Here is a 19049-nt window from a genome sequence, read left to right on the forward strand (position 1 = left end):
TGGTCATCTCATTTATTAACTCCAGCTTTCATATTTAAATTAAAGAAATGTTATTAGACAATGATTACAATTTATAATTGTAAAGTGCTTTGAGTAAATAGTACCTCCAGAATTATTGTGTCCCTTCTGTCACCAGCTAATAAAGGATCAGTGAATGTTCATCTCATTTTATTAGTAGACGATACACTGCTGCAAATGCTAAGCCTCTTTTTCATCTCTTGCTTATTTTGTGTGGATGCATGGGTTGGTTATAACCACCTACAATATAATTACTAATCAACAGTGAGATGAGTTTGGTTTGGATTTTCAGTGAAGATTGAAGGTGTCTATCTGAATCACTTGATCTGACTTTTCTTGTGTAGCAAGGACATATGTGTGTGGGGGTGTGAAGGGTGGGAAGGCAGTGCTGGGGATCAACACCAGGCATCATCCATGCTAGGCATACTGTACCACTGAACTACATCTCCAGCCCTAGAGATACATCCCTATCCCTAGCATCACAGCCCCGGACCTAGAGCTACATTCTTAGCTCATAAGAACTCTGAGCTGCTTCCTCAAAAGTAGCTGTGACTGTGGTTGCATCTTTTGCATGTGTTTCAAAGTCAAAAGATGCGGTTGCCCCTGTCCTAGATTGGGACTTCTTCTTCAGATGCTTGTTGTTTGCTTATGTTAGTCTTGTTGCTCCAAGTCATGAAAGGGTGGTTTTGTGCCTTTTTTTGTTTTTTTGTTATAGGAGATTGAACCCAGGGGTGCTCTACCACTGAGATGCATCCTCATTGCTTTTTTAGTGCTGAGGCTGGCCTTGATCTTGTGATCCTCCTAAGTGGCTGGTTATGTTTTTTCACATTTGCATAATTTATTATTATTTTTTTCACCTCTGTTACCTAAGTTCTGGAAGCTCTGTGAATCACCGACACTAAAAATAAGAATACAACAATCAGAACCTCTGTAAATCAAATAACATCCCCAGGCTGTGGGATTATGCTTGAATTTTGTGTCCCAAATTTGCATGGTAACAAAATGTCCATCCACCTCCAAATCTTTATTTAAAAGTTCCACACCTATCATAGAGAAGAACTGGGCATCAAACTTATTAATTACATATTGGTTCATAAAAGAGCCCTTCCCAACTCCACCATCTGCAAAGGTGATTAAGAAAGGATGTTTTTTTTTCTTGCTATTATTAATCTTAAGAATTCAAGCATCATTATCACCTTGAGTTTTTGGGAAGATGCTCCAAGATAATGCAGAGAAAAGTATTTCATCACCATGCCAAGCTCATTAGAGGAGTGGAAGAAGCTTCTTGAGATTGTACGGAGGATCCCCTGGAGCTCCAGGCACCCACCTAGGTATCCTACAAGTACAGAAAGAGTGCAGGGCCTGCAGAGGCAGGAGGTCAGGCAGTGGACCTGCACTACAAAGGCCAGGTTCAGCTCAGAGGAAAGAGGTGGTAGTGAGTGGGGGAGGAGGGGCTGCTGCAAAAATTTTTGATCATGACATTTACTGCTACAGAACTTCTCTCTCTCTCTCTCTCTCTCTCTCTCTCTCTCTTTTAATTTTTGTTTTTGGGTACAAGGGATTGAACTCAGGGCACTCAACCACTGAGCCACATTCCCTAGTGAAAGGAAAGTGACCACAACACTCGGAGCGACCAAGAGATCTTTATTGCAGCAGTGAGAAAGAGGAGGAGGAGGAGGAGGAGGAGAAGGAGGAGAGAGAGAGAGAGAGAGAGGGAGAGAGAGAGAGAGAGGTAAGAAAGAGAGAGCAAGAGAGAGCAAGAGCAAGACAGAGGGGCCCGGCTGGAGGGAGTTTTTATAGCCCAAATCTAATGTGGTCTCTGGGTTTGCAAGCTGCCTTGTTGATGTACAGTGATTGGATCATACAGTAGTTGCTAAGGGTGTCATCTTCTGCCTTCAGGCAGATGGGGCAGGGGTCAGATGAGGGTTTCCGTTGTACCAGATGGGTGGGGGTCGAGTGTTCAGCTCTGAGTGGGGTTGAGTGTTCAGACTTGACGCAAACAGGTGATAAAGGACCAGACAGAGGGGGGTTTTGAGTGTCTGGGTTATCCTGCAGCTAATGTTTGTTTAGCCTGCTCTGCAGACAATTTAGTTCAGACTGTTCTGCACCTAACACCTAGCACTATTTTGTACTTTATTAGAGACAGGGTCTCACTGAGTTTCTTAGCACCTTGCTAAATTGCTGAGGCTGGCTTTGAATTCTAGATCTTCCTGCCTCCACCTCCCAAGGCAATACTAATCCCAAATCTATTACTCATTGTGGAAATCATTAGGACAATTAAGTGCAGGAATTTATTTCCTGTTTTACAAAGTGATTAGCTTTTCTCTTATAACATTAATTTATAATCCTAAATTCTGTAGGCTCATTAATTTTTAATAACCCTTTGTCACAGGACTCAATGGGTCTTCCTCTTGGTGAGAATCAAACCAGAAGAGAATACCAAGAATAGGTGTCAAACAGAGAGAAGTTCATTTGCAGCAAGTAAGGAGACCCTGGGGAATCACTTCCAAAGCTGTGACTCATGGAAGTTGAAACTTATGGAAAGGAGTTCAGATTCAGGAGGAGCAAAGGCTTCATCACATGCATGGGTGAGGATGATCCTGCTCAGGCAATGCTCCTTCTCAATTCCCATATTATGAGAATGAGGTTTTAGTTTTTCCCTGGGTGGAGATTTTAGTATTATAATGAAGTAAATTCACCTGTTAGTCAATACTCATACTATTTAGGGTAGCTTGTAAAACATTACATTTGAAAAACAAATTTAAGATTTTTTTTAGAAAAACAATTTTATCTCGGGGTTCAGGTTGCTGATTGGGAGACAGCCTTGCATTCTGATTTCTTGGGGTATTCCTGTGCTAACACTGTTGAGTTCAAACACTACCAAAGTCCTGATCTAATGCTTTCCTATGATAGCATGCATAATAGCATTTATAGTAAAAATAGCCCTTTACAGCTTCTACCTTTGATTACCGAAATCACATGTAGAAGCCCCAATCACTCCGTCTGTAGTTCTTGCAGCTGTATAACTAAACTTAGGAGGCTATGGTATAATATGAATTACTGTAATTTTAAACCCACTAATGGAATATATAGCCTATCTACTACTTATGTTGTCCCTGTGAAGAATAATGCTAATAGCTGTATTAGTTTGTTTATGCCAGACAAACTTAAAATGACTCATCACATACTCATCCATAAATCATATAGCATCAGCAGTTGTAGCTATTTATATATAAATGACATGCAGTTTTACAGGAGCCACAGCCCTAATTGCTCATGGACTCATCTCCTCAGTATAATTTTGCCTCACAAACTGGAACCATAAGAGAATTCCTAGTTGAATTATAATATTAGCTTGTGAACCACAGGCATTACTTGCTATAGTAACAGCTTGATGGGTACTGGCAAGCCTAACCAATCTACCTTACTACCAGCTGTTAACCTTATTGGAGGACTACTTGTAGTTATAGCATCATTTTCATAATCTAATGTACTATTATCCTAATATAAATTAATATACTAATTATTTTCTATACTCCCTTAGCATATCAATCACAACATAACAAGGAAAATTCATATAGCGCATTATCAGGATGAACATAATAGTCTCATAGTTACACATATACTACTTGTATTATTCCTATTACCTATGCCCCAAATTATTCTAGGACCCATATACTAAATGTAGTTTAAATAAAGAATTAGATTGTGAATCTAATAATAGCAGCTTAAAATTCATTATTTATCAAGAAAATATACAAGAGCTGCTGACACATGCCTCCATGTATACCAATAAGACTTTCTAAACTTCACAGTATAGAAGTAATCTATTGACCTTAGGAGCTAAAAACTTGGTGCAACTCCAAATACAAGTAATATGTTTATACTCTCTCTCAATCCTAAGCTTACTTACCATTGCTGGGAGCCAACAGCCAAGTAGGTATGACAATTTCCTTGCCAGCGTACCCCCATGTTTCTTTAGTGGAAGGACTCATGGAAATAGGACATTTTGCAGCGACATTGCATGTAAGGTGACGTTGCTCAAGGACCAGGGCGGATCCGTGTTTAGGGTGTTCCCAGTTTAGCATAATCCGAGTTTAGGGCGTTCCCGTTTAGAATAGGGCGTATCCTGCTGCCTGAGTTCCTCTTGAGTTCTTAGGGTCAGACAGTATATTTGGGAGACAGAAGCCCAGTGGGTGTGGATTTGGGTAGAGAACGTGGATTTCCCCAGAACATGTTTGTAGAAGGCCGGTGTGAGATCGGGAATAAAGAATTGCTGTTTGAATCTATAAAGCTGTGAGTGGCTCGTGATTTGTGCCCAGCCAGACTGCGGCATACCATTTAAAATTTCTTGAATTGTTTAAACTATTGCCAGCATTTATTAAAATACTACCTGCTCACACTGCATAAAGACATCTATTTCATATGCTTTTATCACCATCTTAATTTCAACTTTAATGCCCCTAGCAATAAGTGATGCTTTTACAATAATAAAATATAAATTTCAGCTATCAAATTCACGTAAGATTTTAAAATAACAAATCCTAATGTACATGGTAACTGGTTAAAGGTAATTTCATAGACATGATATCATGAACAATTATCTTTTCTGTCTCTTACATTTTGATATTTCCTGGATAAACAGAAAAAGGAACTTAGAATAGACAAAATAATCTTTTTGTGTATTATTTTTAAACTCATACCTAAAATCACAAGAGTTGTACATATTAATGAGTTACTATACCACTTTTTACATGGTATACATGTTTTACAATACCAGCATTTCCTTTTTTATGCTTAAAATATTTGCCTATTTTGTTTTACTCAATTTTTTTTTTTTTTTTAAAAACTGTGCTCTGTGTTTCTTAGGCTGTACTTTCAATGTGTTTATTTTTCTTTGAGCTATTTCCAATTTGATCTTCATTTTTGTGATACTTTTTCTCTTCTTATACTTCCCTGATGAGCTAATATAGCTTATTTTTCACCTTGTATTGTTATTTTTTCATGTTTTCTCAGAACTCTGATTTGTGTTTTTGTTTTAAAGAGGTACTTGCTTTATTATTCATTTCAAATTTAGGACACTGTATTTGGCTAATTTTTATTTATTTATTTATTTTTATTTATTTATTTTATTTATTTTATTTTTTATTTTTTATTGATTGTTCAAAACATTACAGAGCTCATTATATATCATCTTTCATACATTTGACTTGATTGGGTTATGAATTCCCATTTTTTCCCCAAATACAAATTGCAGAATCACATCGGTTACACACTCACATTTTTACATAATGGCATAATAGTGACTGTTGTGTTCTGCTACCATTCCTATCCCCTACTATCCCCCCTCCCCTCCCCTCCCCTCCCATCTTCCCTCTCTACCTCCTCTGCTGTTGTTTAATTCTCTCCCTTTTTTCCCTCCTCCTTTCCCCTCACAACCTCTTATAATTTTGTGTAACATTGAAGGTCTCCTACTTTTTCCATATGCTTTCCCTTCTCTCTCCCTTTCTCTCCCCCCTCTCGTCTTTGTTTAATGTTAGTCTTTTCCTCATGCTCATCCTTCCTGTTCTGTTCTTAGTTGCTCTCTTTATATCAAAGAAGACATTTGGCATTTGTTTTTTAAGGATTGGCTAGCTAATAACAAGAATAAACAAATGGGACTTACTTAAACTAAAAAGTTTTTTCTCAGCAAGAGAAACAATAAAAGAGGTAAATAGAGAGCCTACTTCATGGGAACAAATTTTTACCCCTCACACTTCAGATAGAGCCCTAATATCCAGAATATACAAAGAACTCAAAAAATTGGCTAATTTTTATTTGGACCATGTTATCATTTTTTTTCTGATCGTTAGTCTACATTTCTATTTATTTTCTTTCCTCTCTCTCTTTACAAATAGTTATGTAGATTTTTAAAATATTTATTCTTGAATATAGTGAATAATGTATAATCTATAGGAGAGTTTGATGAAAAGTATCCATATAGTGTTAGGATCCTGAATAACAAGAACTCTACTTAGAACATGAATTATTTAGCTTTTCCTCATCTATAGTCAATTAAAAATGACACTATAGGCTGTTTTTAATTTTCATGCATGTCTCCTACTTTGGCAGCTGTCTAAATATGGCTAGTCTATGTGATTCTTAAATTAGTTACACTCCTTCAGGTAAAATATTTGGATATGATGCCAAGTAGATTCCAAGGAGGCTGGAAATGAAATGAAGTGGATTATATGTCACTAAACTGTTGCAAGTATAATCTATCTATCATTGTCTGTCTGTCTATCTATCTATCTATTATCTATTTATATTTTAACATGTTGGTGGTGCCCCATACTTTTTTTGAGCTCTTCAGCTATAAATATGTTCTTTCCATGCATTTCCTGATTGAGTTGTTCACAAAGGTTTATAAAACTTTTTGTTTTATGAATCGAAAGTTCAGAATTCTCAACTTTCATCAAAGATTAATTTACATTTATGTTTCTCATTTCATATAGAAGTGGCAATGCTTAATTTATTCCACTGTGAATCATCTTTCTCTATCCCAATCTACTAAGGTTCTCAGTGAAACAAAGGGTCTTAATTTTACTAGGGTTCTACCCAGGTGAATAGTAGTTGTGTTTTTAAATAGTATTTTTTTCTCATCTATAGGTACAAGCATCTATACTCATATCTATATGAATATTTATTTAGAAAAATTCTATTATACAGATTGTTGATAATGTGTTCAGGATGGGAAAAGATGAACTCAAAATTTGGGGGGTGTTCTAGATTTAAAGAATATGCTAAGCATCCAACAGTTGGGGAGAAGTAATCTGAAATTCAGGAATGAAACAGAAATCCAGAGAAAAGACCACCTGGAGATGAATTGGTAACTGTTGTGGGAGGAGAAGTGAGGTCAAGAAACACTGTTTAACTTTGAACTTGCATTTCAAGCCATGTGGGAAAATTGTGCATGGGTGTTCTGGTCTATTTTAAAGGACAGTGTGCTGGGGAAACAAGCATGCCATTTATATTCATTCTTCTATGCCTTATTTACCCTGCCAGGTAGAAAATCCAGTCTGGAAAACTCTCACTCATTTTTCAAGGTATAGTTCAAAGGTAATCACTTCTTTCTACCTCCCTAGGCACTTACCCATCTTCCCATGTCACACTGGTTTCCTTTTATCTCTCTGGGCTCCCTCAAATGTGTGTCTACTCAAAGGTATGTACATTATAGTACTTAGTGGATGTACTTAAACTTTTCCTGTTTGTATTAACTCCTTGAGCATTAGGATTTAATGTTACACTTTTCAATTCCCAGCACATAGCTCAATATACACTAAATTCTTAACAAAGTTTGTATATTTCATTAGCTCTTTGTGTTCTTATAACAACATCAAATGCCCTGACATGATAGATGCCTTAGAGAGCTTATGGTGGCTAGTTCACAAGTCTTCAATACATCAGTTTTACTTTTTGTAGCAATATCTGAAATATCTATGTACATTTAGATATCTATGATTTACATATCCAGAAACAGTTGATATAGTTACAAATACATTTATTATAAAAATGTTTCATTGCCAGTCCTTTTGATCATTCTGTGAAAAAAATCTAAAAGAAAGATTATAGGGAATAAAATAATAATTTGTGAAACTTCTATTGCTTGTCTTCAGTGAAATTTTTAGTTAATCTGAACAATTATAGTTTTACTAAACCTGGAAGAATATAAACTTCATGCTATGAGTTAAACTGTGTGTCACTCCTGGCAACATAACAGTTGCAGAATGACTGAGAGTTACTTTGTACGGTTCTGGTGGTCTGTGATCTAATCATATTGTGTAGGTTGATAAAACTGCAAATATTACTTATTTTATTGTTTTTGCCAATCCTTAGGAGAAATCAAGGGACAAATTAAACAAAAAATTTATTTGAACTGATCAGAGTCATAACTTGAGAAATCACCATTCTAAGCAGTCTTGAATATGTTCTCTGGGCTTTTGCAGAGTTCGAACAAGTTTTATAGGCAAAACCCACAAGTGGCCAGGGCCATTACATCAGTTGTTTGTCAAGAGTTTAGACTGATGCAGGCAGCAAGCTGTTTTACAAGAAGGAACTGGATAATGTAAAGAATATACATGAAGCACTTTTCAGAAAGGGAGTGGGGGAAAGGACAAAAATAAAGAAATTTTCCTGGGAAGGGAAGGAGGTTAGGGACTAGTGATCCTGGTGGCCATCTGTATGATTGGCGTGTTCCACTCTAATAAAGACTAGAGATCTCAGCACATGAACTACAGATATGGTGAGTTTAGGCCTGGGGTTTTCAGTACATGTTAGGAAAGGGTTGTAAAAGCTACACAGGGTCAACAATTCTCTGAGGTAGAGATAGCTGAAGTCTAGTCTCCAGTGACCTTTTGAGCTAAAATTTGGGGGCACCCCAATGTTCTTTGTTCCTTGATTTTCATTTCTCCTAATAAATAAAATTTATGGAATGCTCACTATGCTAGGTTCTGTGCCTAATCCTTTATATAGATTATTGACATTGATTATTTCATTGACATAAAACTTCGGGAGATTAAATAACATGCTTCATTGTACCTAACAGGCAAGTAACAAAATTGACAGTGACCCAAAGCCCATATTCTTAGCCACTAGGCTATTCTACCTCCTTAAAGTATAATGGGAAATAGTTATGAATTTGACTCAAATTAAAAGAAAAGTTTGGTGATTTTTCTGATTCTGCTGATACAAACTCAGAGCCAGGTCTGGAGACACTTTGAGGTTTCTTGGCAAATGATACATCTCTACAGAAATGTGCAATTACTATGCAGAGCATCGTGGTGTGAACTCATCTGACCTGTGAGCTTGAAATTATAACCCCTGGGTAAGATGACTAAAAGTGTTTGTAAGTTGGAAGAAGCTTCATTGCTATGGCTTCCCATGACCTTTCTTTCTGCCTCAATTAAAATTATGTTGGGAGGCTGGGGAGGGTGAAGAGGCGAAGGCTGTGTCATAGCAGCTTTGTTGCTGGGCAATCAATGGTGTGCGTGTGTTGTGGAATTCCCTAATTTTAAAGAGTGAAACACTGTTAGTCCCAAACTAAAAATATAGGCATTACAAATATGTTCACCTTTGTAATAAGAAAATTAAAATTATTCTTAAAGGTGAAGTATTTCTTAAACTTGGAAACAAAAATCTCCTAGTCAGAACCTAAAGATCTAATTTGAACACATGAATAAGACCTTTTGGATTTGCACACATTAAACCTGAAAAAAACCCCAGCAACTATTTTATTAAAATAGTTTTACTAAACCAGGACATGGGTATAATGAAAGCCTCTGTGAATACTGCTTTGACTTCTTTTTACTCTACAATTCACGTTATTCCTAAAGAGAAAAGAGAGAAGTTGGCAGAGGTGGAGGGAGCAGGACAGGGCTACTGCAGCACACCCTGTCTTCACATCGACACAATACCTAGGGTACGTGGCAAGCAGCTGAGAGGAAGATGGGTTTCCAACTCCCCAGAGTCATTGCTTGCTGTGGAACAAGGAATGAATACAGCAACTCCTGTGCTGGCAGTGAAGTGGCCTCTTGACTTCAAAGAACGCTGATGAAATGAATAGGCTAGTATGAAAATCTTCCAAAATTAGACCAGAAGATATTCTAGGAATGTGGAATGATTACAGAGTATCAATTTGTACAAAGCTATCAAGCTTGATATCAGATCTTCTGTAATAATTCAATTTTGCTCTTGAATCTGTGATAATACAACTGGATTATTTTTCCAAGCTAGGAGCACCCATGGACTATAATGGGTGGTCCCTGTGCGTTGCACAAGGTGTGGAAGAAATCCATGCGGGCTTTTCACCCACCCTGAGCAGCTGTTATGAACAAGGTTCTTATGAGTCTGTGTATGTTATTTTCATTCTATGTGTGTGTGTGTGTGTGTATAATAATAATAACAATTACTAGTTATTGAATGCGTATAATGTATGCTTTGATGCAATGGAATATTTAATTCTTTTTATTTTTTAAAAAAAATTTTGTAATATTGGGAACTGAACCCAGGGATTCTCTACCACCACATTACATTTCCAGCTCTTTCAATTTTTTATTTTGAGATAGTGTGTTACTAAGTTGCTGAGGCTGGCCTCTATCTTGTGATTCTCCTGTTTCATTCACCTAAGGAGAGCTGATAGGATTACAACTGAGCACCACTGAGCCCTGCTGGGAAGAATTCATTCTTGAAAACTATGAAACTTGAAAGAGGCAGGGTGAGATTATGTTCAAATCTTGTTTTTTTTTTTTTTTAATCTTGGTTTTAGTGTTTACTGGTTGTTAGGCAAATTTCTTTCTGTACCTCAGTTTCCTCATTTACAAAAAAAAGGATAATCCTTTTGATCTGCTACAACTTTTGTTTGTGTAACTCTGTCTTGTTCATGACTGATAAATGAGAGGACACTATCAGTATATTGAAGCAATTGTATTGGTTTTCTCTGCATGGTCCTGGTTTGCCTGATCAACAGCTGAAAACAAAATATAGTCTGGCTCTCTACCTTTACCTATAACAGATGGTCGGGGAATGCAGGACTGTGAATGATGCAGACTGCCTGCCTGCCCAGTCTTCCTGTTGGCTCAGTTTGACCACAGGATCTGGATGAAGTGATTGTTGGCCTGGTTCTTCTGATTTCAGTACACATTGTCTTCATCCCTTATTAAACCGATTCATTCAAACAAACCACATTTTAAAAAAAGGCCAAGTCCTGTGTTTCCTATAACCTTTCCTTTACATGACTGAGAAGGATGCAAACTACACATTAGCTATCATTTCTGTAATTAATAGGTACTTATCATGCCATCATTAGTTTTTAAAAAAAATTAATGCTGTGGAAGTTACATATGTTTTAAGTATTCTGCTTCTAGTTCTAACTTCACCACAAACCCTCTAATTTTCATGCAAAAATTTGCAATGTGATGTTTTTCATGAATGAGCATATTTCATGATGGTAGAAAAACATGAGCACATAACATATAAATATTAGAGAAACTGGCACTTGATAATATTCGCAATCATCAAATAACTAAGTTCCCTGCTCCATGATGCTCTGAATCAGGACTACCTACGTGGTTGCACAGGTTGAGGGGTTGCTGAAGTCCTGGGAGGTGAGGGGGTGCACCAAAGACACTGTGTATTTGTGCATGTATTATCAATTCTTGGTCAATGGCAGTAAGTTCCTTACTTGAACAAAATCAGAATCTTGTGGTGATAGTAAACTTTCCTGAAGAAGCAGTATCCTTTCTGGCTAGGACAGATGTGCTTTTAGACTAGTAAAATACCTGTTCTGAATAGTCTTTTAAGTTCAAATAAAGCTCTATTTGTAGCCAGATTCCAAATTATAGGGATATAATGTTTTTGTTTGTTTGTTTTTGGTACTATAGATTGAACCCAGAAGTGCCTCCCCCCGGCCACCGCATCACTTTTTATTTCAAATTTTGAGACAGGGCCTGGCTAAATTGCTACAACTGGTTTCAAATTTGCAATCCTCCTGCCTCAGCCTCCCCTATTGCTGGGATTACAGGCATGCACTGCTGCACCGAGCTTATTTATTTGTAATTATTTATTTAATTATAATTTATTTATTTATACACTGTGTAGTCAGTGGCTGACTCATGCATAATATGACATTTTAAGGTAGAGATAAGCTCTGGCATTGTGGCAGTAAAGGCTCCAGTGATTTTAGTTTGCACAAATAACTTCTGCAACCAGGACTTGATGCCAATTTGTTGGTTTATCTTTGAGAGTCTTTCTTCCTTTCATTTTCTCCTTGACATTTGTATCAGGCTCTGATTGAATCTGATCTTGAATCCAGCTCCAACAGTTCACATTCACACATCTTTGTTATGATGATGAAATGACTTACTATTAATTAAAAAAATTCCCAGTTCTTAATTGAAAGAGCTGGGAATGTAATTTGGTGGTAGAGAATCCCTGCATTCAGTCCCCAGTATCATAAAATTTAAAAAGAATTAAATATTCCTTTGTATCAAAGCATACATAAAAAGTATCCAATAATTAATAATTGAAATGATTCTATTCTGTATGCTGATCAGTCTCCCAGTCACACAAACACTGGTGTTCTGATTCTCACTTTTTTCATCTGTAAAATGGAAGCAGTCACACTCAGATCACAGAACAAAATGGAGAAAATCAGTGCTTCTTTCACCTATTCCCCTAGTGAAATGTCTGAAAGTATTTTTCTTTATTATAATACTACAAAATGTTGATATGTAAAATACAAATAGTCATACATATAATATTCTGGAAAAAATAACCCATGAACACCTTTTAATGCCCTGTGGTGGTAGGTATAGTTCAGAAACAAATATAGAAGGAAAAAAAATTGATAAATTTGTCCATTAACTCAATTTCTTGGGAAAAGCTCTGCTTTCATGATATTGAAACTTGAGTCAATTCTTAGCAATGTAGGGCTTTATGAGCATGAGTGTGATGAGGAGTATGTCCTCAGCACTGAACTTGGAATGCAGCACTTCTCTTTTATTGAGAGCTGGTGACCGCTTCGTGTATGCCAGACACTGGTCTAGGTCCTGGAGAAGCAGAAGCCAGAGGACACATTCCCTGCTTTCAAGGCTCTTAACTATACACAAACCACAGGGAGGTAGAAATGAAATGGGAGAAAAGTCGGGAAGCTGTTGAAGAAAGAGTTCCTTAGGGAGATGAACTGGTGGTGACCTCAAAGAGGGTGGTTGCAACAGTAGCTGTGAGACAGTGAAATTCAGAAAAAGCTTTTTTTCAAAAAAATTATATATGACAGCAGAATGCATTACAATTCTTATTACATATAGGCAGAGCTCACCGAAACTGCAGATAGATTAAAATGGGGGAGGGGCAGTGAAGTAAATGGAAACATCTGGAACAATTCCTAGATCTTAGGCATGAAGTGATACATGACCTGAAAACGGAGGTGTATCAGCACTCAGGACATTTTGCTTTCTTTTCCACGTCTTCCTCCTCTTTGCACCCTCCCCTGGACCTCAGATCATCAGTGACCCATTGCTTCCTCTGGATGTCCATGGCACACACCTGTGATGCTCTGTCTATAACCCCTTTCCCCACAAAGCCTTCTGGCTCTCAAATGATTTCTTCTATTTTGGGACTAACATCCAGTTGAGACACAAATTTCCACAGTTTACAATTCAGTGGTAGCTCAGACGCCAGCTGTTTCCTCATTGCTTTCTGTGAATTTCCCCCAAAGAATTTGCTTCTTTAAAAAAAATCACTAGTTAGCAATATAGAATTTATTGGCTATGTTATAGGTCATTTGGAAGAAAGAGGTTATATTGCATATATCTATAGCAAAAAGAACCAAAATATTCCTTAGACAATTTTTTTCCTCTAAATTTCTTTCTTTCTCTCTCTTTTTTGGTACCAGGGATTTAACTCAGGGGCTCTTAACTACTGAGCTACATTCCCAGCCCTTTTAATTTTTTTTTATTTTGAGACAAGGTCTTGAAGTTGTTTAGGGCCTTAATAAGTTGATAAGGCTGGCCTTGAACTTGAGATGATTCTGCAATTATTTTCATAATAGTATGCTGTTAACAAACAGTGACAATGTCACTTCTTTTGTTTTTGGATGCATTTTTCCTTTCTTTTGTCTAATTGCTCTGTCAAGGACTTCTAATGCTATATTGAACGGAAATAGCAAGACTAGACATTCTTTTGCTCTGAATATTAGTGAAAAGGAACACGTTAATTTATTTCTTTTTTGCTACTGAATATAATGTTAGCTGTAACCACAAAATCTTAATGCCCATTATCAGTTGCACAATTTCAATCTGAGAGTGATGCTAGGAATGTGTTCCTCCATATCTGGGTGTACAATTGCACAAACGATTAACTGTAGCATAATAAACATGTTTCCTGTGTTGTCCAATACAGTAGTTCCTAGTCACACGTTACTGTTAAGGCACTTGAAGGTGGTTTGTGTGATTAAAACAATGAATTTTAAATACATAATAATAAACACATTTGCTAGTGGTTATAATGCTAGACAAAACTAACATGAAATGATAGATCAGCATTTTATTTCTAGTACTTTCATTAAACTATTTTTATTGTTTCAAATTGTCTAAATTATCCAACTACTCAACATCCTGTTCACAGTTTTCACTTATTCATAGTTATTTTTAAGCTCCTGTCTGATAGATCCAATATCTGGGTTGTTGCTAAGTATGGTTATGTTGAGTACCATATATTTCTTGACAAGAGGCTATTTTTTCATATGTCCATTATATTTGCTTAATTCTGGATATCCTTTGTAAAACAACCACAGTAGAGATTGAGGTAAATAGAACTTAGGCCCCAAAGTAAGCATGCCTGGTCTTTAGAACATTAGTATGTAAAGTTGGTTAAATATAATCAGAATTGAATCGTTTCTGATTCACCTCACTTTTTTTTTTTTTTTTGGATGCACTCAGTAAAGACCAGTAGTAAGAAAATCCATTTGGGTTTGTGGCTTCCAGTTATTTTAAGCTTTCACACTAGCCCCCAATCAGTTTAAGAATTTGTTCAAATTTTAGCTGATTTCTTCTTATCAACTCTTATGGTAGTTGTCTCTCTCTTTTTTCATGCTGTGTGGGTGATGAAGTGGTGCATAGGTTCCTTCTCTTGTTCTAAGGACTTCTTTTCTTTGGAGTTTACTTCACTTGATTGCCGGAGTCCTCATACTTCTGATGTGCTTACAATTTTTCCCCCTTCTTTTTATAGTGTATGTGAATTATCCAGCTTCTTTTGTTGCTTTTGTCAGGAGAATACAGCATTCCCTTTAGAATTTCTAAATTCTAAATGGAAGCAGAATCAGCCAGGATATGCGTTGAGCGATGTTCTTGCTGTGAAGGAAAATCATGATGGTCTTTGAAAGGTAGGAGAAAAATCATGTCCTGGTGAGGGCAGGGAGGTAGTGTCTTGTATACAAATAGTAGTAGAGAAATACACCTGTGATAAGGAGTGTAGGAGTATCAACCATTAGTAGAACTGCCAAATTTCCACAGAAAATGTCAGAATGAACAGCTCAATTGATAAATTAAGTAAAAGAGGAAGCATTGTAAATTACATGAAAAACATAAGAAAAGATGTTAGGAATAAAAGCCTAGTAAATTAATCATTACTCTTAATGTGACTGGACTTGAATTTATCAAGTTAGAAAGAGAGTGTCTGATAAAATCAGTAAAATGACTTTATAAAATCACTACATGACTTTATAAAAATCACCCTTAAGGGGAAATGAATGGAAGCACAAACAGATGTTAGGAAAATATAAACAGAAAGCAGAAATGGCAATATCAATTTCAGATGACAAAGAACATCAGGTTAAAAGCAATCAGCAAATAATGTATTGTGATAAGTATAAAATTAAAGCAACAACAATAAAAGCAAACAAATATTTAATTGAGAGACGGCCCCATGTCCACCAAAACTGTTTTATATTTTTAAATTACCATTAGATCAAAGAAAAAAAATCAACAGTAAATGACAAGGCAGTGGTGCAGACTTTGGAGATTCTGATTTAGGTTCTAGTCCTGTTTCTATCAACAGCAGCTGTTAAACCTGTGGAACTTCTTCTTTCTGGGTCTCAGTTCCCTTATCTGTAAAAATAGGGAAAACAATAGTATCTATACAATAGTCTTCTATTAAGTAAATTAATGCTGATGATAATGTTTAGATACTACCTAAGTTAAAAAACAATCACCTAATATGTTTTATGCTTTCTAAACAAACCAGAATCGGTTTAGGGTCAATTTGCCTTCATGAAAGTTTAAGGAATCTCAAAACAGGAAATAAAAAGATGGTAGGGACATCAGTAATTAATTAAAAAAAGAATATTTAGAAGAGAGAAAAAGAATACAATAAAATGGCTGAATATTAATTAAATCTCAAAACTAGCATTGTTCTCTAACAATAAGCCATATTGTTATTTTTTTAAAAAATATTTATTCTTAAGTTTTAGGTGGAAACAATATCTTCATTTTACATTTATGTGGTACTGAGGATCAAACCCAGTGCCTCATGCATGCTAGGCGAGCACTCTACCACTGAGCCACACACCAGCCCCTAAGTTATATTATTATAGTAATTGAAAAAAGTTACAATAGTAACAAAACTGTGAAATACTGAAAATAAACTTAAGAAAGTGACAAAGCAGGTTTTAGGCACAAAGGATGAATTAGTTAACAAATGGCTATATTGTGAATTAACCAGCCTACTGTAAGAAATAAGATAATAAAACTCCCATGATAAATTCAAGATGTATGCATAACCTTGGTTTTGGAAGACCTTCTTTAAATATGTCTAGAAATGTATAAACTATCCAAATAGAGACATATATGACTAAAAGACATTAAAAATATATGGTAAAAATATGAATATAAAACAAATAAATAAACTGTAACTTTTTGTCTATTAATATAACAAATAGATAAACAATATGGCAAACTTAACTGGTCAAGTAATTAGAAAACAAATTCTACTCCTGAGTCTATATATCCAAAGGGAATGAAACCAGCATACAAAAGAAATATTCCATATCCATGTTTTATTGCTATATTATTCACAATAGTCAAGATATGGAATCAGCCTAGATGCCCATCAATAGATGAATGGATGAAGAAAACAAATTATATATATACATACATATATATACACACCCACACACATATACACACTTTTATATACACATACTTACACATATATACATATACATGACAGTTATATAGTTATATGTTATATATGTATATAGAACACACATGCATATATAATTATATATATTATATATATAATTCAGTCATAAAGAAGGACAATAACTTATAATTCACAACAAAAGGATGGAACTGGAGTACATTAGGTTAAGAGAAATAAGCCAGACACAGAAAGACAAATACTACATATTCTCTCATATGTGGAAGCTACAAAAAAATTGACCTGAAACCATAATAGAGAGTACCAGGACTGGGAAGGGTGCTGGGATGGGCAGTCCATGGTAGAAGAGGTGTGCTCATGCACCCTGTATGCACATATGTTAACACCCCACTGAATCCTATTAATACATACAATTCATGTGTGTTAGTAAAAAAATCACAAGTAAAATGCGTAAACTTGTAAAAATTACATTTGAAAATATTTCTAATGCTTCATATACATGTATATATTTATAATGTTAATTTATATTAAAATATGTACAACAAAAATATAAACATGCAAATCACAATGATCAACAAGAGCTGAATGGATAACCAAACTCACTGATAATCAGGAAAGGGCACAATTAATTTAACAAACATGTATCACTTCACATCTATCAGACTGATGAAATTAAAAAGACTGCTGACACAAATTGTAGATGGAATAGAGGGAATATGAACTGTCAAAAGTGCTTGTGAAAATACTAATTTGACAACTTTTTGAGAAGGCTATGAGGAAGTACATTAAAATATTTATGCATTTTAAAAGCAGTGATCCTTGAGTTGGGAAGTGTGCCATAAATTTATGATAATTATGATCCTTAATACATAATTTTTTGGGGGGATACTAGGATTTTAACTCAGAAGTGCTTGACCACTGAGCCACATCCCCAGTCTTATTTTGTATTTTATTTAGAAACTAGGTCTCACTGAGTTGCTTAGTGCCTTGCTTTTGCTGAGGCTGGCTTTGAACTTGTGATCCTCCTGCTTCAGCCTCTGTAGCCACTTGGATTATAGGCATGTGCCACCATGCTTGGTTATACAAAATTTTTAAAAGATGTCTATTATGGCATTGTTTGTTGTGGCAAAAGTAAATAAATAAGCATAGAATAAAGGAATGAATGAACAAATGAATGGATAAATAAATGAAACAAAGCATAGAAAAATAATTGAATAAATTGCAGTATAGACACAATTAAAAATAGTTATAGCAATATGTGATGTAGTAGAATTCTTGTGAGGTTTTATTGCGTGGAAAAAACAGGAAGTGTGTGTTTATTTAAGTTGTTACTTTACACAGAGTTATTACATATTGCCGCAGTCCAGCTGGGCAAAGTAACCGAGAGGTGACAAGCAACTGTGAAGGTTGAAGCAGGAACTGCTTTATTGCGGAACAGCAGAGGTATATATATCTAACTGATTTACATAAAGCATGACTCAATCAGCATCATCCAATCATAGCATTGCTCCCCTCCAGATACAGCAATCAGCCAATAAGGAGTCCCCACCATCTTGATGACTCAGTGGCGTTGCCTCACAAGCCACTCCTCCTGGCAAACTGCCAGGCGCCATCTTGACTTGGTCGCGGCCTCCAACAACATATATGCTCATAATGCTCATGTATACACACATATACATGCTATAAGTGTGTATGTATATATGCGTGTGTGTCTTGTATAAGCTTGAACTATATATGATAAATTCTAACAATATCAGTACTTGGAGATGTGTAGGTGGGTTGGGGGCAGGTGGTTTGGGTTGGAGTCCGGATGAAGGGGTTTAGGGAAATAAAAAATGGGGGGGGGAATTAAAAAACAGTGTTTTAAACGTATACAGATATCACAATTATGCATTTATATAAAATTATTAACACATGTACAGGTAATATTTCAAAGCAGTTTTAATGATCTGCTTAACATTGTGAGATAGACAGCAACTGATCCAAGATTGGGACCAGACTGGTCTTATGCCATAGCTCTAATTCTTTCCACAGGCTTTCTTTGTTTACAAATATAATTAGAGATATCAACAAATATATTATTTGTTGGTTGAGTAGAGAGATTGACTACATGAGTGCAATGCTCCAAGTGATTCTGGGTAAACTTAAAAAGGAAAATGTAATTGTCCTTTAAAATTTCCACATGTACTTAGCAAGATCAAGATAGTGATAGACAGGAGGAAGTTCTTGTTGATTATAGTTATATAATTCTCATCTTCCCCAATCATCCCTCCCCAGGGTTTGGAATTTTAAAACAATGTGAATTATTTGGGTTATTGACAAACAATAAGCTACTGTAT

The 19049-nt window shown here is 35.8% G+C and overlaps 1 pseudogene; it reads right to left on the reverse strand.

Annotated features, from left to right (window-relative positions):
• Window positions 1-276: 276 nt before the first annotated feature.
• On the reverse strand, window positions 277-7154 carry LOC143405775 (ras-related protein Rab-9A-like; annotated as a pseudogene).
• Between the last annotated feature and the right edge of the window lie 11895 nt (window positions 7155-19049).

This window comes from Callospermophilus lateralis, chromosome 8 (genome assembly GCF_048772815.1).
Source record: "Callospermophilus lateralis isolate mCalLat2 chromosome 8, mCalLat2.hap1, whole genome shotgun sequence".
NCBI lineage: Eukaryota > Metazoa > Chordata > Mammalia > Rodentia > Sciuridae > Callospermophilus > Callospermophilus lateralis.